The following is an 18,120-nucleotide window of genomic DNA, read 5'->3' on the forward strand; positions in this document are numbered from 1 at the left end:
ATCTATCTATCATCTATCTATCTACCTACCTATCTATCTACCTACCTATCATCTATCTATCTACCTACCTATCTATCATCTATCTATCTATCATATCATTTATCCATCTATCTATCATCTATCTATCTACCTACCTACCTATCTATCATCTATCTATCTATCATCTATCTCTATCTATCATCTATCTATCATCTCTCTATCATCTATCTATCTATCATCTATCTATCATCTATCTATCATCTATCTATCATCTATCTATCATCTGTCTATCTATCTATCATCTATCTATCATCTATCTATCTATCTATCATCTATCTACCTATCATCTATCTATCATCTATTTTTTTTTTTTTTTGGATTTTCGAGACAGGGTTTCTCTGTAGCTTTTTTAGTTCTTGTCCTGGAACTAGCCCTTGTAGACCAGGCTGGTCTTGAACTCACAGAGATCCGCCTGCGTCTGCCTCCCGAGTGCTGGGATTAAAGGCGCGCGCCACCACCTCCCGGCCTTCTATCATCTATCTTATCTATCTATCATCTATCTATCCTCTACCTACTGTGGTACTGAGTATTTAACCCAAGATGTATACATGCCAAACAAGTGCTCTACCACATCCCCAGCAGAACAGACATTTATTAAATACCTAGAGATAGATGACAGATAGATCGACACATAGAGAGGTGAGAGAGAGACTTTTAACTATATTTAAGGCCAGTGAGATGGCATGTAAAGGTGCTTGCTGCCAATCCTGGCTGTCTGAGTTCTATCCCTGGGACCAAGCAATGGCGAGAGCAAGTCCCGCAAGTTGTCTTCAGACCTCCATATCGTGCCATGCATCTACCCACACACATTCATACACACAGTAAATTAATAAAACTTTTTTTCTTTTTTGGTTTCTCTGTAGCTTTGGGGCCTGTCCTGGAACTAGCTCTTGTAGATCAGACTGGCCTCGAACTCACAGAGATCCGCCTGCGTCTGCCTCCAGAGTGCTGGGATTAAAGGCGTGTGCCACCATCGCCTGGCTAACTCTAACCATTTGGAGTATGTGATAATTGAAAGCCACCACTGCTTCCTGTTAACACAGCGTTGACTAATTGTGTGGCAGTCCAGTGAGTCTCCTGGGGGTGGGGTCTCTGCTGTCTTGTGCCTTTCGGACGATGGTTCATGGGAAGGAGAGATGGTACTCTGTGGAAGAGAAAATGAGGTGCAAGGCCCTCGTCTGCCTTGAGTGGAGAATCTAAGATTTAGTGGAAAGGTTCTGGAAGGCAGCTTTCAAGGTGACATTTAAAGGAGCCTGCGCCAGGCAAAGATAAGAAGTATAAAGCTCCCTGCATGGACTTTGAAGCAAGAAGTGAGTTGGTGGGAGAACAGGGTTTTTATTTGCTCCAGGATTTGGGCAATGGCTTGAGTTTCATTTTTTTGTTGGTGTTATACTTTTCCAGATTTTTGTCTTGTTTTATGCTTTGACTTTGATGTTCTCAGAGATGACCTTTAACTTCTGCTCCTCAGCGTCCACCTCCCAGCCTTTGAAACAAGGTGTCACCACAGTTTGACAGATTTAACCCAGCTCTGCCAGCTGTGTCTGTGGGGTACAAGCCTGTAATCCCAGCACTGGGGAGGTTGGCGACAGGAGGAGCAGGAGTTCAAAAGCAGCCTGAGCTACATGATCCTTCGATCTTTCCCAGTCTCTTCCTTTTCATTACAGAAGCTATAACAGTCAGATTGTGCAGTAACATATTTATACAATATTGTGTGTGTGTGTGTTGTTTGTATGTTTGTAGTGTGAACATGTGCGTGGAGGTGATAGTCCATGTAGAAGCTGGGGTGGTGTCAGGTCTTCTTTTACTCGGAGGGCTCTCCCTCCATTGTTACGTTTTTGAGAAGCTCACCAGTTTGGCTAATGATCTTCAGGCCCACCTGTCTCTGTCACCCTATTTCTTACCCAAGGCTAAGGCTACAACCACATGCCGCCATGCCTGGCTATATTCCCAAACCCTAATTTTTTCCGTTTATAAAATGCTTGCTCTGTTTTCATTGGTTGATTGGCTGAAGAAACATGCCCAGTTTGCCATGGAAATTTTGGAGTTGTAAAAATATTTTTATTGCATAATAAGTAGAACATGTGTCTAACACGTACAAAGCCTGGTTCAATCTCCGAAGTCAAAACCAAAAATGTTTAACTGTAAATTGGAGTGATGCACGAAAGAGACAGAGAGAACCAGATCAGAAAGACAAATGTGTAACTCCCTTAGTGGTGGGGAAGGGAATCACAAGCTTCACCTGTGCTCCACAAATGGTAGAACACAGTGAGCCAATCCCCAGTCCAGGAAGCATTTTTTTGTGGCTGTTTTAGAGACATGGTCTCACTATGACTTAAAATGTGTGATGATTCTCCTGCTGAAGGCTTGGGAGGGCCTAAAAGTAGCTTTGAGTGTTGTGACTTAGGGAAGTGTGTCTCAGGCACTGTTCTGTCGTTACAAAGGGATACCACGACTGGTGCGGGACAACTGTTTATATTCTGTCAGTTATGTTTTAAATAAATGCTGATTGGCCAGTAGCCAGGCAGGAAGTAGAGGCGGGTCAATGAGAATAGGAGAATTCTGGAAAGAGAGAAGCTCCCTCTGCAGTCCTGCCCAGACACAGAAGAAGCAAGATGTTACTACGCTGCTGAAAAAGGTACTGAGCCATGCAGCTAACACAGATAAGAATAATGGGCTAATGTAAGTTATAAGAGATAATAAGAAGCCCAAGCTAATGGGCCAATCAGGTTATGATTAATATAGACCTCTGTGTGATTTCTTTGGGACTTAGCGACTGTGGGAACCAGGCAGGACAGAAACCTCAGTTAACACACGACCAAGGCAATTCTTTATTATTTAAAACAAGTATTTAATTGGGGGCTTGCTTACAGTTTCAGATGGTTAGTCCATGATCATCATGGTGGGAAACAGTCAGACACTAGGACTGGTCAGGGCTTGTGAGACCTCAAAGCTCCCCCTCCCACGGTGATACACCCCTCCAGCAAGGCCACACACCATATCCTTCCCAGACAGGACGCCAACTGGGAACTAAGCCCGCAGATCTAGTGGCCTCATTCAAACCACCACAGTGTATTTTGGCCATTTTTTGAGCAGAACCCAGAGGTGCAGAAAAGACATTCTACATTGCGAAAGGCAGCTCTCCCAGAACCAAGAACAAACTAACCAGAACTGGAACCATGCTGATTGTAAGGAATCTCCAGTGTGGGGGCTTGGGAGATAGTTCTCTTGAAAAGTGTTTGTTCTGCAAGTGCAAGGACCTGAATTTAGATCCCACACGAGCATTGGGTGAGACACATTTACAGTCCAAACACTAGGGAGCAGAAACAGGAGGATTCCCGGAAACAAGCTTAGCCAAATCAGCAGGTGCCTGGTTCAACAACAAACACTGTCTCAAAAAACAAGGTAGGAGCTACGAGGAGGACGCTTGCTGTCTCTCTGTCCTCCCACCGCAGATTTGTCTCTGTTTTCTGTTATGGAAAAATCATAGCTATATTTTTTGTTGTTTTTATTATTGTTTTTGAAACAAGATCTTACAATACAGCATACCTGCTGTCCTAGAACTTGCCATATTGGCCAGGCTGGCCTCAAACTTATGAAGATCTGCCTGCCTCTGCCTCCCAAGAGCTGGGATTGAAGACATGTGCCACCATTTTTATGGAATACTACTTTAACTATGTAAATATGTGTTACATTTGATTATGTTGTGGAATATTACTTTAACTAGCGGTCTGTTATATTAGCTTATGCTACATTTCTTTAATTGTGTTAAGATGTCTTGCTGTTTCACCTTGCCTGCCTAAGATACCTGATTGGTTCAATAAAAAAACTGAACAGCTAATAGCTAGGCAGTAGAGGGATAGTTGGGACTGGTGGGCAGAAAGAATAAGTAGGAGGAGGAATCTAGGCGAGAGGGTGAGGGTGAAGGTATGAGAAGAGAATGCGGGAGAAAGAGAGAGATGCCCAGGGCCAGCAGCCACCAGCCAGCCACAAAGCAGGGCGCACAGAATGAAAGAAAGGGTAAAAAATACAAAACATGGGTGAAGAGAAACAGGTTAATTTAAGTTATAAGAACTAGTGGGACAAGCATAAGATAAGGCCGAGCATTCATAATTAATAAGAAGTCTCCATGTCAGGAGCTTAGTCCTACCTCAACTCGATATGCCGTGCTCTGTGGACACCGTGGGAGGCCTGCCCCTCTCTGAACAGAAACGGGGAGGGTGGGCAAAGGGAGGAGGGGGAAGAAACGGGGGGGGGGGGGAGAAGCAAAGGGAAACTGTGGTTGGATGTAAAATGAATGAAAAAATTTAATTATAAAAAAAATAAGTTTACGGAACCCTGTCTCGAAAAATCAAAAAAAAAAAAAAGTTTACGGGCATAGTGGTGCACTCCTTTAATCCCAGCACTCAGGAGACAGAGGTAGGCGGATCTCTGTGAGTTTGAGGCCAACTTGGTCTACAAGAGATAGTTCCAGTTCAGGCTCCAAAGCTATAGAGAAACCCTATCTCGAAAAACCAAAATAAAATAAAATAAAATAAGAAGTCTCTGTGTTGTAATTTGGAAGCTGGTTGGTGGCCCAAAAGAAAGCCATTATACACGATCTCAGGCCAAGATACCTAGCTATAAAGCAGCTACCATTATAGCCACATCCTCAATAATAAGATATCCCAAACTCAGCAGACCCCATACGCCCCAGGTGACCAGTGATGTGATTTGAAGGTGTTTTAGTTTGTAGATGTTTGGTTTTGATTGTTTTGTTGTTTAATTTTTGTTTGTTTGTTTAAGGTTTAGAACTGGTATTGGGTTTCATTTGTTTGTCTCACGTTTATCTAATAGAAGCAGGACACACACACACACACACGCCAAGGCGTGCCTGTGGAGATCAGAGGAGAACTTAGAGCAATTGCTTCTCTCTTTCTACCATGTAGGTTCCAGGAATCGAACTCAGAAAATCAAGCTATCCAGCTAGTGCCTTAACCTGCTAAGTCGCCTTGTCCACCCTGCCCTTGTTTTGTTTCTGGGATAAGATCCATGTAGCCCAGACTAGCATCACACCTTAAACTCCCGACCCTTCTGTCTCCACCTGCTGGATGCTGGGATGGCAGCATCGGATTCATCATGGGCAACACAATGAGTTAGAAGCTAGTCTGGGAACAACGTGAGACCTTGTCTCAAACCGCCAGCAAACAAAAGTAAAACTTAACAGACATGTTCTTAAACAGTCTGTTTGTAGGCATGTGTGTGTGTTGTTTTGTTGTCGTATGTATTCTCTCTCCATCTCCTCCCCAGCCCCACCCACCACCTGTTTCTTTTGTTCTGTCTTTGGGTCTCAGATGACCCAGCCAGGCCTCAAACTTACCAAGATATCTTTGCCGGTACAGTCGCTGTCTTCATGACGTTTGCAGAGGAGTAGGAGTGTCAGCGGCTCCTCTGCCTTACCACCTTACATAGCACCTACCTCAAGATGCTGTGTGAGCCGGTCCAGAGGATGAAGAGCTGTGAGTGGCCGAGGACTGCTGAAAGAGGGAGAATCCATTTTCTCAAGGGGACGAGCATCCTAACAAGATGTCTAATCCCAAGCAAGCAGCCATGGACACATACACTTACAAACAATGCTAATAACTTAGTAGGTTTTATATATCTATAAATTAGAATATATATATATTCTAAGTGCATAAGTATATACATTTCAATAATAATTAAAGAAAACACCATGAATTTGGGAGAGGGCATGAAGGGAGTTTAGGGGGAGGGACAGGTAAAATGATGTGGAGCACTTATGTACAAAGTTATGAAAAAATATTTTAAAATGGCCAGAGACATAGCCTAGCTGGAATGCCATGTGCCTGGCATGGAAAAGGTCCTGGGTTTGATGCCCCACTATGTAAGAACGAGAAAGATCCCAGCCGACCCGATTATCGGGAAACAGAACATGAACAAGGACCTTTGTGTGAAAGTGGGAAGCTAAGGATGGACCCCAACTGGTACAGTGCTGGTTCACATGCACAGAGCCCTGGCTTTACTCCTAGTATGGCGGCATGATGTGGAAGTGTCATATATCAATCTGTTGATTTCATTGGTTAAGCAATAAAGAAACTGCTTGGCTGGCCCTCATAGGTTAAAACATAGGTAGGCGGAGTAAACAGAACAGAATGCTGGGAGAAAGAAACTGAGTCAAGGAGTCACCATGATTCTCCCACTCCAGGCAGATGCAGGTTAAGATCATTCCTGGTAAGCCAGCTCGTGGGCTACAGCAGATTATTAGAAATGGGCTAGTCCAGGTGCGAGAGCTAGCCTAGAAGAGGCTAGATAGAAATGGGCCAAGCGGTGTTTAAAAGAATACAGTTTCCGTGTAATTATTTCGGGGTAAAGCTAGCCGTGGGGGGTGCCGGGTGCCGGGGACGCAGCCCGCCGCTCTTATTACTACAACAGCGGCACATGCCTTCCATCCCAGCATTGGAGAGTAGAGGCAGGAGAATGGGAGTTCTAGGTCATCCTTGGCTACACAGTGAGTTCAAGGCCAGCCTGGAATACACGTCTTGGGAAAGGGTAAGAGTTCCAGGACAGACAGACGGGCCTACACAGAGACCATGTCAGAGAGAGAGAGAGAGAGAGAGCACAAACCTACAAGATGGTGGCTCAGGGGTAGGGCACTTACTGCCTGATCGGAAGACCTGCATTTGGTCCCCAGAACCCTCACAGTGAAAGGAAAGAGCTGGCTGTATGACAGGCTGTTCCCTTACCTCCACGCATGTGCTGAGTATGTGCCCACTCAACATGCACTCTCTTGCACTTACATGCACACATGTGAACACACACACAGAGCAAGCGGGGAGAGAGAGAGAGAGAGAGAGAGAGAGAGAGAGAGAGAGAGAGAGAGAGAGAGAGAGAGAGAGAGAGGGCTGGAGAGATGGCTCAGTGGTTAAGAGCATTGTCTGCTCTTCCAGAGGTCCTGAGTTCAATTCCCGGCAACCACATGGTGGCTCACAACCATCTGTAATGAGGTCTGGTGCCCTCTTCTGGCCTGCAGACATACACACAGACAGAATATTGTATACATAATAAATAATTAAATAAATATTAAAAAAAATAAATCTTAATTAAAACTTTTTTTTAAAAAAAAGAAGCTGATAAAGAGGGGGACCAGAAGGATGACTGTTAAGAGCCCCTGCTGCTCTTGTAGGGGACCAGGTTCCTGTTCCAAACACCCACATGGTAGTTCATTACCATCTGTAACTCTAGTTCCAGAGGATCCCATACCCTCTTTTGACCTCTTCAAGTACCAACTATGCATGTGGTGCCCACACATACATGCACAAAAAAATACAAAATAAAATTATTAAGTCTAATTTAAAAACTGAAAAAGCAGCCTTCTGAGAAAACTGCAATAATCTTAGAGGTCACAACCCCTCCCATATACCCCACTGCTAACACCCTTCATGTCCATGGTAGAAAATGTGACCCTATTCTGTCCCAAGCTATCTCAGATCAACAATAGAGTCTCCAGAGAGAAGCAGGGCAGGGGTGGGGAGGAGAAGCCAACTTCAACCACTCCGGAGTGCACATGAAGCCCTTGGAAGCCACTTTGGGCTCCTTTGTCATTTCAAGGACCTCTAGATGTATGCCAGAGTGTTCTCTACCATGTCAGGGATGCAGCAGCCCTACAGGGGCTGTGACTGACTCTCAAGATAAACACCCCAGACTCTGGGCTGCGAATGCAGGTGGGGCTTTCTTTTTTTTTTTTCTTTTTTATTTGTTTTTGTTTTTTCGAGAAAGGGTTTCTCTGTAGCTTTGGTGCCTGTCCTGGAACCAGCTCTTGTAGACCAGGCTGGCCTCAAACTCACAGAGATCCTCCTGCCTCTGCCTCCCAAGTGCAAGGATTAAAGGTGTGTGCCACCACCGCCCGACCTCACAGATGGGGCTTTCAAAGGACACGGCTACCAATTCAGCCTTTAGTTTATCCTGCATCCCTCTCCTCCCTAGGTAAAGGTAGGTGGCCCACACTTATCTGTTTTCCTCCCCCAGAGAGTTCTGGAATTTATCCCTCTCCTACCTATGGGGATGGAGGCACACATCATTCCTAACACATGTGTCATCCCCAGTGCCCCCTGCTTCCCTCCCTGGCTTTGAGCAAGGTCAGTTATTGCACAGAAGGGTTTCTCATATCTTAATGATTTGGGAAAGTGAGATGTCCTTGAGTTTGAGAGAAATTCCTAGCCCCCTGTGCGCTTTCAGTCAGGAGTTAGGGTGATGGACTTTCATGGTCACACAAAATTTCCACTGAATCAGTGGCAGCCAGGTTCTTGACTCATGAATTCAAAGAATGAAATTTTACATACCGCAGGACGGCTTCAGACAGGAGTTTTATCATAGGTTTAATAGTAAGTGCTTAAGAGAAGCCGGGTGGTGGTGGCGCACACCTTTAATCCCAGCGCTCGGAAGGCAGAGGCAGGCAAATCTCCCTGAGTTCGAGACCAGCCTGGTCTACAAGAGCTAGTTCCAGGACAGGCTTCAACTACAGAGAAACCCTGTCTCAAAAAACAAAAAAGAAAAAAGTAAATGCTGAAGAGAAAAATACTGGAACGTCAAGATGGCTCAGTGGATGAGGGCATTTGCTGTTAAGCCTGGCGACTTGAGTTTGACCCCTGAAATCCACATAATGGAAGAGGAGTACCAGAGTGATGCAGGACCTGAGTTCCATTCTTCAAAGCTCTTTTTTTCTAAATGGATATGGTGGCAAGTGATTGCAGTCCCAGCACTGAGAAAAGAGACACAGGAAGTTCTCTGGGGCTCATCTTGGCCAGTTTCAGGCCGCTGGGAGACAAAAAGAGAGATGACACCTGAGGAACAATGTCCAAGGCTGTCCTCTGGTCTTCACATGCATGCACAAGCACTCACAACACACTCGCACCTGTGCAAACACACACAGACACACAAAATAAAGAAACAAGGAAATGAGTTGGATGGTGGTAGTGCAAGCACTTGGGAGGCAGAGGCAGGAGAATTTCTGTGAGTTTGAGACCAGCCTGGTCTACAAAGTGAGTTCCATGACAGCCAGGACTGTCACACAGAGAAATCTTGTCTCAAAAAAAAAAAAAAAGAAAAGAAAAGAAAAGGAAAAAAAAGGAAAGAAGACAGAAAGGAAGGAAGGAAGGAAAGAAGGAGCAAACTATTAAAGGCAATCGATTGGCCAGACACAGTGGTTCCTGGAATCCAGGACTCAGGAGGATCATCATGAGTTTGAAGCAATCCTGGGCTACATGATGAGTTCCAAACTATCATGATTTTTTTAAAAAAATACAAATTATTTATTATTATTTCATGTGCACTCGTGTTTTGCCTGCATGCATGTCTGTGTGAGGATGTCAGATACCCTAAAACTGGAGTTACAGGCAGTTTATGAACCACCATGTGGTTGCTGGGAATTGAACTCAGGACCTCTGGAAGAGCAGCCAGTGCTCTTAACCTCTGAGCCATCTCTCCAGCCCCTCCCCCCAATCATGGGGTTTTAGAATGAGAGATTCTACCTAGCTATAAACCAATCAACAAACAAAGCCAGTTCTGAGTAATTGCTTCAGGAAAGACCCCACAGTGAAGCAAGTGGGTGAAGATTCCAGAAGAAACGGAACACTCGCATAGCCTTCCTGTGTGACATCCGTCACAAACTGTCACCTAATAGACATCTCCTTTCACAAAGTGGCTCAGTGGTTAGAGCACCCACATGGCAGCTCACACCTGTCTGTAATTCCAGTTCCAGGGGGTCCAATGCCCTCTCCAGCCTTCTTGGACACCAATACATGCTTATGGTGCACACACATGCAGGGAAACAGCAACACGCATTAGTAAAACATAAAAACTAACCACACTATCGTGGCATTTGTGAAGATTTGTCACATGATCCTAACTGCAAATAATAATAATTTTAAAAAAACACCTTACAAAGAAGTGTCTAGGGCTTTCAAACACATGTGGGTGTCATCTCAGCACCTGGAGGCAGAGGGTCAGGAGTCATAGTCTCGTCTGTTGCATAGCAAGATTGACGGGGTTGGGTTGGGGGAAGATATGGATATGAAACACACACAAAAAAACTGAGTTAGAAAAAAAAACGAGTTAGGCTATTCCCCATATAACCACTAGGGGGTAATAGTCCTTCATTTCAAACTTTATTAAAACTTCAGCTCCAAAAGCAGGAAGGCAGGTGAGACGCCTCACCAAGGAGAAACAACCTGCGTTCAAACTCCAGGACTCAAATAGAGAAAAGGAAGACTTCCTCAAGTTGTTCTCTTACGTCCACACATGCACTGTGGCATGCACGCAGCTCAAACACAGGCACACACATGCGCTCAAATCAATAAATATGTAATTAAAAAATTTATATGATGGGTTTTGCCTGCATGTGTACATGTGCTTTGTATGTGCATAGTGCCCAAGCTGTCCAAAAAATGGGGTTCAATCCCCTGGAACTGGAGTTACAGATGGTTGTGAGTCACCTTGTGGGTGCTGGGAATGGATCACACGTCTTCTGAAAGAACAGCCAGTGCTTCTGATTGCTGAGCCATTTCTCAAGACACATTAAAATGTAATTTAAAAACAAAAGATGATCAGTTCAATATTATTCTCAGATACATAGGGAAATGGGAGGGCTATAGGAGACCTTTTCTCAAAAAGAAAAAAAGGCCAGGTAGTGGTGGCACACACCTTTAATCCCAGCACTGGGGAGGCAGAGGCAGGTGGATCTCTGTGAGTTTGAGGTCAGCCTGCTCTACAAGAACTAGTTCCAGGACAGGCTCTAAAGCTACAGAGAAGCCCTGTCTCAAAGAAAGAAAGAAAGAAAGAAAGAAAGAAAGAAAGAAAGAAAGAAAGAAAGAAAGAAAGAAAGAAAGAAAGAAAGAAAGAGAGAAAGGAGGCCACTGATTCAGTGAGCAAAGGCAAGTACACGAAGACTTGCTGCACAAGCCTACAGACCAGAGGAGATCTCCAGAACCCACGTGGGGAGGGAGGGAGCTGACTCTGATTTCCTCATGCTTACAATAGTGTGCAAGTACCCACGCTCACACACACAATCAATATAATGGAAAAATAAGAAAAATTTTCCGTGTGATAAAAAATAAAGGAAGGAGAAGGCAGGTAGACCAAGTGTCTGTCAGACTCTAAGCTTCGTCCTTAGCAGGGGAGAAGGAAGCAGGAATGTCCCAAACCAAAGGGAGACCGAGAGATGCGACATGAAAATGTCATAAGTGGCCCTGGATGGCCCAGCGTCTCGGTATGCAGTTCTAGCTGTCCTGAGCTCACTCTGTAGACAGAGATCCACCCGCCTCTGCCTCCCCAGTGCTGGGATTAGGACTGAAGGTGTGCGCCACTACCACCAGCTAGGAAAAAAATAATGTTATAAGGGGCAGAGGGCCTGTTGTTTGGCAATCTAATTTAAAACATTAAAAGGGTAGCAGTCCTAGTCATAGCTTTAGTCCCAGCACTCGGGAGAGATCTCTGTGCTCAAACACAGCCTGGTCTAGGATTTCCAGGGCATCTCAAAAAGAATAAAATATTAAAATGGGCAATGTCTCAGTTAATGGCTACCCTGTCCTTGATATCCAGGCCATCAGCATCAAGGCAAGATCACCTGAAGTCTCCTCTTTCCTTCTCACTGTTCAAATTTCAAATGGTGGTTTTTGCAGGGTTTTGTTTGTTTGCGTCTTTGTTTTTTGGTTTCTTGAGACAGGGTTTCTCTGTAGCTTTGGAGCCTGTCCTGGAACTCACTTTGTAGCCCAGATTGGCCTTGAACTCACAGAGATCCGCCTGCCTCTGCCTCCAGAGTGCTGGGATTAAAGGCGTGTGCTACCACCACCCAGCTGGTGTTTGTTTTTGAGACAAACCAGCCTGTAACTCTTTAGTAACCAAAGATGATCTTGAGTGTGTGTGTGTGTGTGTGTGTGTGTGTGTGTGTGTGTATCTGGTTATCTGGTGCTGGAGAAGGAACCCTGGACTCCATGCTTGCTAAGCAAGCACACTACCAACTGAGCTAGAGCCCTAACCATTATCGAACTTCTTATTCCAATGAATACGGAAATAATATATGCTTCATTTTCAAAATGTATCCAGTACCCAGCCACGTCTCACCACCATTGTGCTTTCCATCCTGGTCCAGCCTGGGCTAAGGAAGTCCTCATCTCTCATCATGTTAATTCTATGTATGAGCCCACAGACCAGCTAGAAGGAGGCTAGGGTATTGTTAGCCAAGGTATTGTTACCTCTTTGCTTAGAGACCTATACAGGACTTAACATGAATTAAAGGTCGTGTCTCATAGCCGGGTGTGGTGCGCACACCTTTAATCCCAGCACTAGGGAAGCAGTGGCAGGTGGAGCTCTGAGTTTGTGGAGGAGGAGAGTAAGAGCTACACAGAGAAACCCTGGTTTGAAAAGAACAAATAGAAAGATCAAGTCCTTTCCCAGAGGCTTTTAAGGATCTGCCCTGTTGTCTTCCTGCTTTGTCTCCCCACCCCCACTCTTTAAAAGAAACGCACTTGGGCTGGTGAGTTGGATCAGAAGAGCACTGGCTGCTCTTCCAGAGGTCCCGAGTACAATTCCCAGCAAGCACATGGTGGCTCACAACCATCTGTAATGGAACCTGGTGCCCTTCTCTGGCCTGCAGGCAGGCGTGAAGGCGAAACACCATATTCATTATAAATACATTTTTTAAAAGATAGTTTAAAAAGTTTTACTTATTTTCCTTATTAATTTAATGCGTGTGTTTAAATCTGTGTGTGTTTGTGGATTCAAGGGCTAGGGTACACACATGAAGGACAGAGGGCCTTCCAAAGTCAGTTCTCTCCTTCCATTGTGCAGGGCCCACGGATCGAGCCCATTGCCACAGGCTTGGTGGCCAGGACCTTTACCCTCTGAAACATCTTGCCTGGTAACTTTTTCCCTCTCGACCACTCACTCCTCTGGGTCTCTTTCCTGATTACTCAATGATCGTACATACACATGTCTGCCTCAGGACCTTTGCACTGGCGATTCCCTCTTTCTGGAATGTTATTACACCAGATAACCCACTTGGCTGGCTTTTCACTTCCTTACTTCCCTGCTCTTCTCATTGAGACCATTTCTGGGCACTCTATTTAAAATGGTTAATACCCCTCCCCTCAGTGGGTAAGGACACATCACCATCAAGCCTGAGGACCCAACTCCAATCCACGCACCCACACAACAGAAGGTGAGAACTGGTCCCCACAAGTTGTCCTTTGACTACGCATGCACTGTGCCGCGCACACACCCTACACACGTGCATACTCGATTTGTTAATTTATTAATGAAATAATCTGAAAAGAAAAAAGTAAGGGAGGAAAAACTTAACATTCATCACTTACATAACCCCCTGGTTATTTGACAGAGTCTCTGGACATGTTAATCGTGCATGTTGCCCAAGTACCTTGGGCATTTATGACTGAAGCGGGCATTTAGCTGTCCTTCCTCTTGGAGTTAGCAAGGGCTGCTCACAGATGAGCCAGCAGAGGGCGCTAGAACCTGGGTTAAAACCTTGAGAACCTGGGCTGGAGAGATGGCTTGGTGGTTAAGAGCATCACCTGCTCTTCCAAAGGTCCTGAGTTCAATTCCCAGCAACCACATGGTGGCTCACAACCATCTGTAATAAGGTCTGGTGCCCTCTTCTGACCTGCAGGCGTACACACAGACAGAATATTGTATACATAATAAATAAATAAATATTTAAGGGGAAAAAAAAAAACTCGAGAACCTTGGACCCGCCTAACACCGGCAGGAAGTTTTCCTCCAAGGAGAAACACAGTAAAAATCCCAGGCAGCAGCTTTGCTTCACTTCCGTAAAAACATTTTCTGAACTTCTGAAATAACTCACTCACCACAGAGAGGATTAAAAAACTCCGAAGTCATCCTTGGCTGAATAGAGAGTCTGGGACCAGTCTGGATTACAAGGCACCCTGTTGTTTCTGTGAGATGGCTCAGCGCGAGAAGATGCAGGCTACCAAGCCTGAACACTTTGCTTTCAAGTCCAGAGACCCACATAGTGAAAGGAGAGAATTGCTACAGGTTGTCTTCTGACTGCCACACATGCCACGGCGTGTGCGTGCCCACCCTCCACGCACAATAAATAAATAAAACATAATAAAAGTATAAAAGTTATTATGTTATTTTGGGCTAGAAAAACAGCTAAGAACATTTGACAAGGTGCAGAGGACCAGACTTCCCGGTTCTCAGCACCCAGTGATCTGATGGCCTCTTCTGACTCCTGTGGACTCCTGAACACTCAGATATACATACATATACACACAAAAATTAAAAATACTTTTTAGGGGGCTGGAGAGATGGCTCAGCGGTTAAGAGCATTGCCTGCTCTTCCAAAGGTCCTGAGTTCAATTCCCAGCAACCACATGGTGGCTGACAACCATCTGTAATGAGGTCTGGTGCCCTCTTCTGGTCTTCAGGCATACACGCAGAAAGAATATTGTATACATAATAAATAAATATTTAAAAAAAATACTTTTTAAAGAAAGAATGGGAAAAGTCTTTTTTGTTTGTTTTCTGTTTTTTAGGATTTTGTTTGTTTGTTTCTTTGTTTGTTTGAGACAGGGTTTCTCAGTAGCTTTGGTAGCTTTGGAGCCTGTCCTGGAACTAGCTCTTGTAGACCAGGCTGGCCTCAAACTCAGAGATCCTCCTGTCTCTGCCTCCCGAGTGCTGGGATTAAAGGTGTGCGCCACCATTGCCCGGCTTGAGTTCTTGTATTATTTCTGTATTCCAACTTAGTGTTTTTAAATATGTTTTTGTTGTTTAGTAGTCCAGTGTGCTATCCATGGTGCCACAGAGCCAGTAATTAAACCTTTTTAAGAGAATTATTGTATTTATTTTGTGTGTGCATGTGTGTATGCACGTGCATGTGAGCTTGAGAGAGAGAATGAGCGAGTAAGCACTGTGGCGCATGTGTGGAAGTCAGTCCTTCCCTTCTACCATGTGGGTCACATGATCAAACTGGCAGCAAGAGCCTTCATCCACTGAGCCACATTGTTTTTGGGGAAACGGAAAAAACTGTAAGAAGGACACACAAAATGACTATTAAGTATTTGGAAAGATAATTTGCATTTGGATGAAAATGAAAACTGTGTGAGATGTCATTTTCTACCTATCAGATTGGCAAATGATCAAAAGTTAGTGAAATAACTTGTGGGCAGTAGCAGGGGGAACACATGAACAGTCAGTGTTGGCCTGGTTCCCATGGACAGTGGTTTGCTATCATCTTCCTGAGCCATAAACATGTGTCTCCTTTGGCCCAGTCTGACAGTTTGAAGAATTTCCCTACAGGTAGAATAGGTATAACTGTATATGCACAAGTTAGTGACTTGATTGAGAGGCTATTCATTGTTTGAGATTCCGGCGTTTGGAAGTCAGAGGCAGGGAGATCTGGAATTCAAGGTTAGCCTAAAACACGTGGTGAGAGTACGTGTCTAAAGAAAAAAGTAAGTAGGGCAGTGGTGGGGCACGCCTTTAATCCCAGCACTCTGTGAGTTCAAGGCCAGCCTGGTCTACAAAGGGAGTTCCGGGACAGGCAGGGCTACACAGAGAAAACCTGTCTCCAAAACAAAACAAGCCCAAATAAACAAAAAGAGTGGGCCAGCAAAATGGCTCAAAGGGCATACTAGATTGGTATTTGTTGCTGTGATAAACACTACCAAAAGTAACTTACATAGGAAAGGGTTTATTTGCCTCACAGGTCACAGTCTCTCAACAAGCCGTGGCAGGAACTGAGGCAGATAATCATGGCAGACTGTAGGGCACTTGTCACCAAGCCTGACCCCCTTTGACTTCATTGTCCAGGTCCCACTTGTTGGATAAAGAAAACGAATTCTGTCGGGCGGTGGTGGTGCACACCTTTAATCCCAGCACTCGGGAGGCAGAGGCAGGAGGATCTCTGTGAGTCTGAGGCCAGCCTGGTCCACAGAGTGCTAGAATTACAGACGTGGCAGCTCATCCCCAGTCACTCTCTCCACCGACTCTGAGATACAGCCCTGACAAGCTGCTTCACCTGCTGAGCACTTACTGCCTTCCTGTACCCAGTTACAAATCCAGTTACAGTTAACTCCAGGCAAACTTCTGAGTCTGGGACCAGCCTGGTCTACAGAGGGAGTCCCAGGTCAGCCAGGGCTACACAGAGAAACTCTGTCCCCAACAAAACAAAACAAAACTGTTTTTCAGTATCAGCAGCTTTAAAAAGTGAAATATTGATGCACCTCCCAACGAGAATGAATCACAGAATAATCATGCTGAGTGAAAAAAGCAAGCCAAAACCAGAACATATCCTGATTTCACCTCTAGAACATTCTAGAAAGTGCAAACTACAGAGACAGAGACACAATCATTTGAAGTACAGAGAGGGAGGAGACAGTGGCGGAGCAGGTTCCCAAGCAACAAGAAAAAACTTTTGGGTGTGGCTGATCTATCTATTATCTTAATTATGATGATGATTTCAGAAGGAATACTGCATCAACACTTACTAAAATCTAAGCTAGAAATACCCACGGGTTATGGCATAGATATTATGCTTCAGTAAAGCTGTTCTTAAATTTTTCTTCCTATCTGTAAAATGAAAGTGTTTACACATAAAAAATACTTTGGCCAGGTGGTGGTGGTGCAGGCCTTTAATCCCAGCACTCGGGAGGCAGTAGCAGGCGGATCTCTGTGAGTTCAAGGCCAGCCTGGTCTACAAGAGCTAGTTCCAGGACAGGCTCCAAAGTTACTGGGAAACCCTGTCTCAAAAACCAAAAAAAAAAAAAAAACCAAAAATACTTTGAAGGGGGTCCTGGATTAAGGGTTCTGTGATTAATGACACTGACTGTTCTTCCAGAGGACCTGTGTTCTACCCTCAGCTACACAGCAGCTCACAACCATTTATAACTCAGTCCTAGGATCTGACACCTTGACTCAGTGGTCACAAAGCATGCACACGGTGCACATACATGTGTGCAGGCAAACACCCATATAATAGACGTGGTAAGGTATGCTTTAGTCCCAGTATTCAAGGCCAGCCTGAGCTACTTAGCTAGTTTCAGGTCAGCTAAGATCCAGTGTGATCCTATCTCAAAAATTCAAATTAAGCCGGGCGGTGGTGGCGCACGCCTTTAATCCCAGCACTCGGGAGGCAGAGGCAGGCGGATCTCTGTGAGTTCAAGACCAGCCTGGTCTACAGAGCTAGTTCCAGGACAGTCTCCAAAGCCACAGAGAAACCCTGTCTCGAAAAACCAAAAAAAAAAAAAAAAAAAAAAAAAATTCAAATTAAACCACCTATAGACATGAAATAAATAAAACAATAGCTTCAATAAATCTTTTAAAATTTTAATTTATTTTATATGTATGTCTGTGTACCATATGCGTGCCAGGTGCCCACCCATGCCAGATGACTGCATTGGATCTCCTGGCACTAGAGTTACAGACAGCTGTGAGCTGCCATGTGGGTGCTGGGAATTAAACCTGGGTCCTCTGGAAGAGCAGTCAGTGCTCTTAACCAATGATTCATTTCTCTAGTCCTCAAGAGGAAACTTTTCAATTTACAGCAAAAGGTTATACAGCATCTGGTTCACCTGTTTCCCTCAGTTCCTTCATCTATCGCTCAGGAGCACAACGGTCTTGGAGGTCTCTTCTCCAGGAACCTTCCAGGTGGGCTAGTTTTGTTGTTGTTGTTGTTGTTGGGGTTTTGTTTGTTTGTTTGTTTTGGTTTTTCGAGACAGGGTTTCTCTGTAGCTTTTGGAGCCTGCCCTGGAACTAGCTCTGTAGACCAGGCTGGTCTTGAACTCACAGAGATCCTCCCGCCTCTGCCTCCGAGTGCTGGGATTAAAAGCATGTGCCACCACCACCCAGCCTATACACATAACTTTTATATTGAAAAAATAAAAGGTTCATTCTTAAGGTGTCCATAGAAGCAAAGGTCATCATACGCCTCCTAATATCAGCCACTGAGAAGGATGTGGTATCATTTCCAAAAATTAATCACGGAAACATGCAAGGGAAGAGCCATCAAAAATATGTACAGCAACAGCTGTTCTCCAAACAACTGGTGTGCAT

This window comes from Microtus pennsylvanicus, chromosome 6, assembly GCF_037038515.1.
Source record: "Microtus pennsylvanicus isolate mMicPen1 chromosome 6, mMicPen1.hap1, whole genome shotgun sequence".
Lineage (NCBI taxonomy): Eukaryota > Metazoa > Chordata > Mammalia > Rodentia > Cricetidae > Microtus > Microtus pennsylvanicus.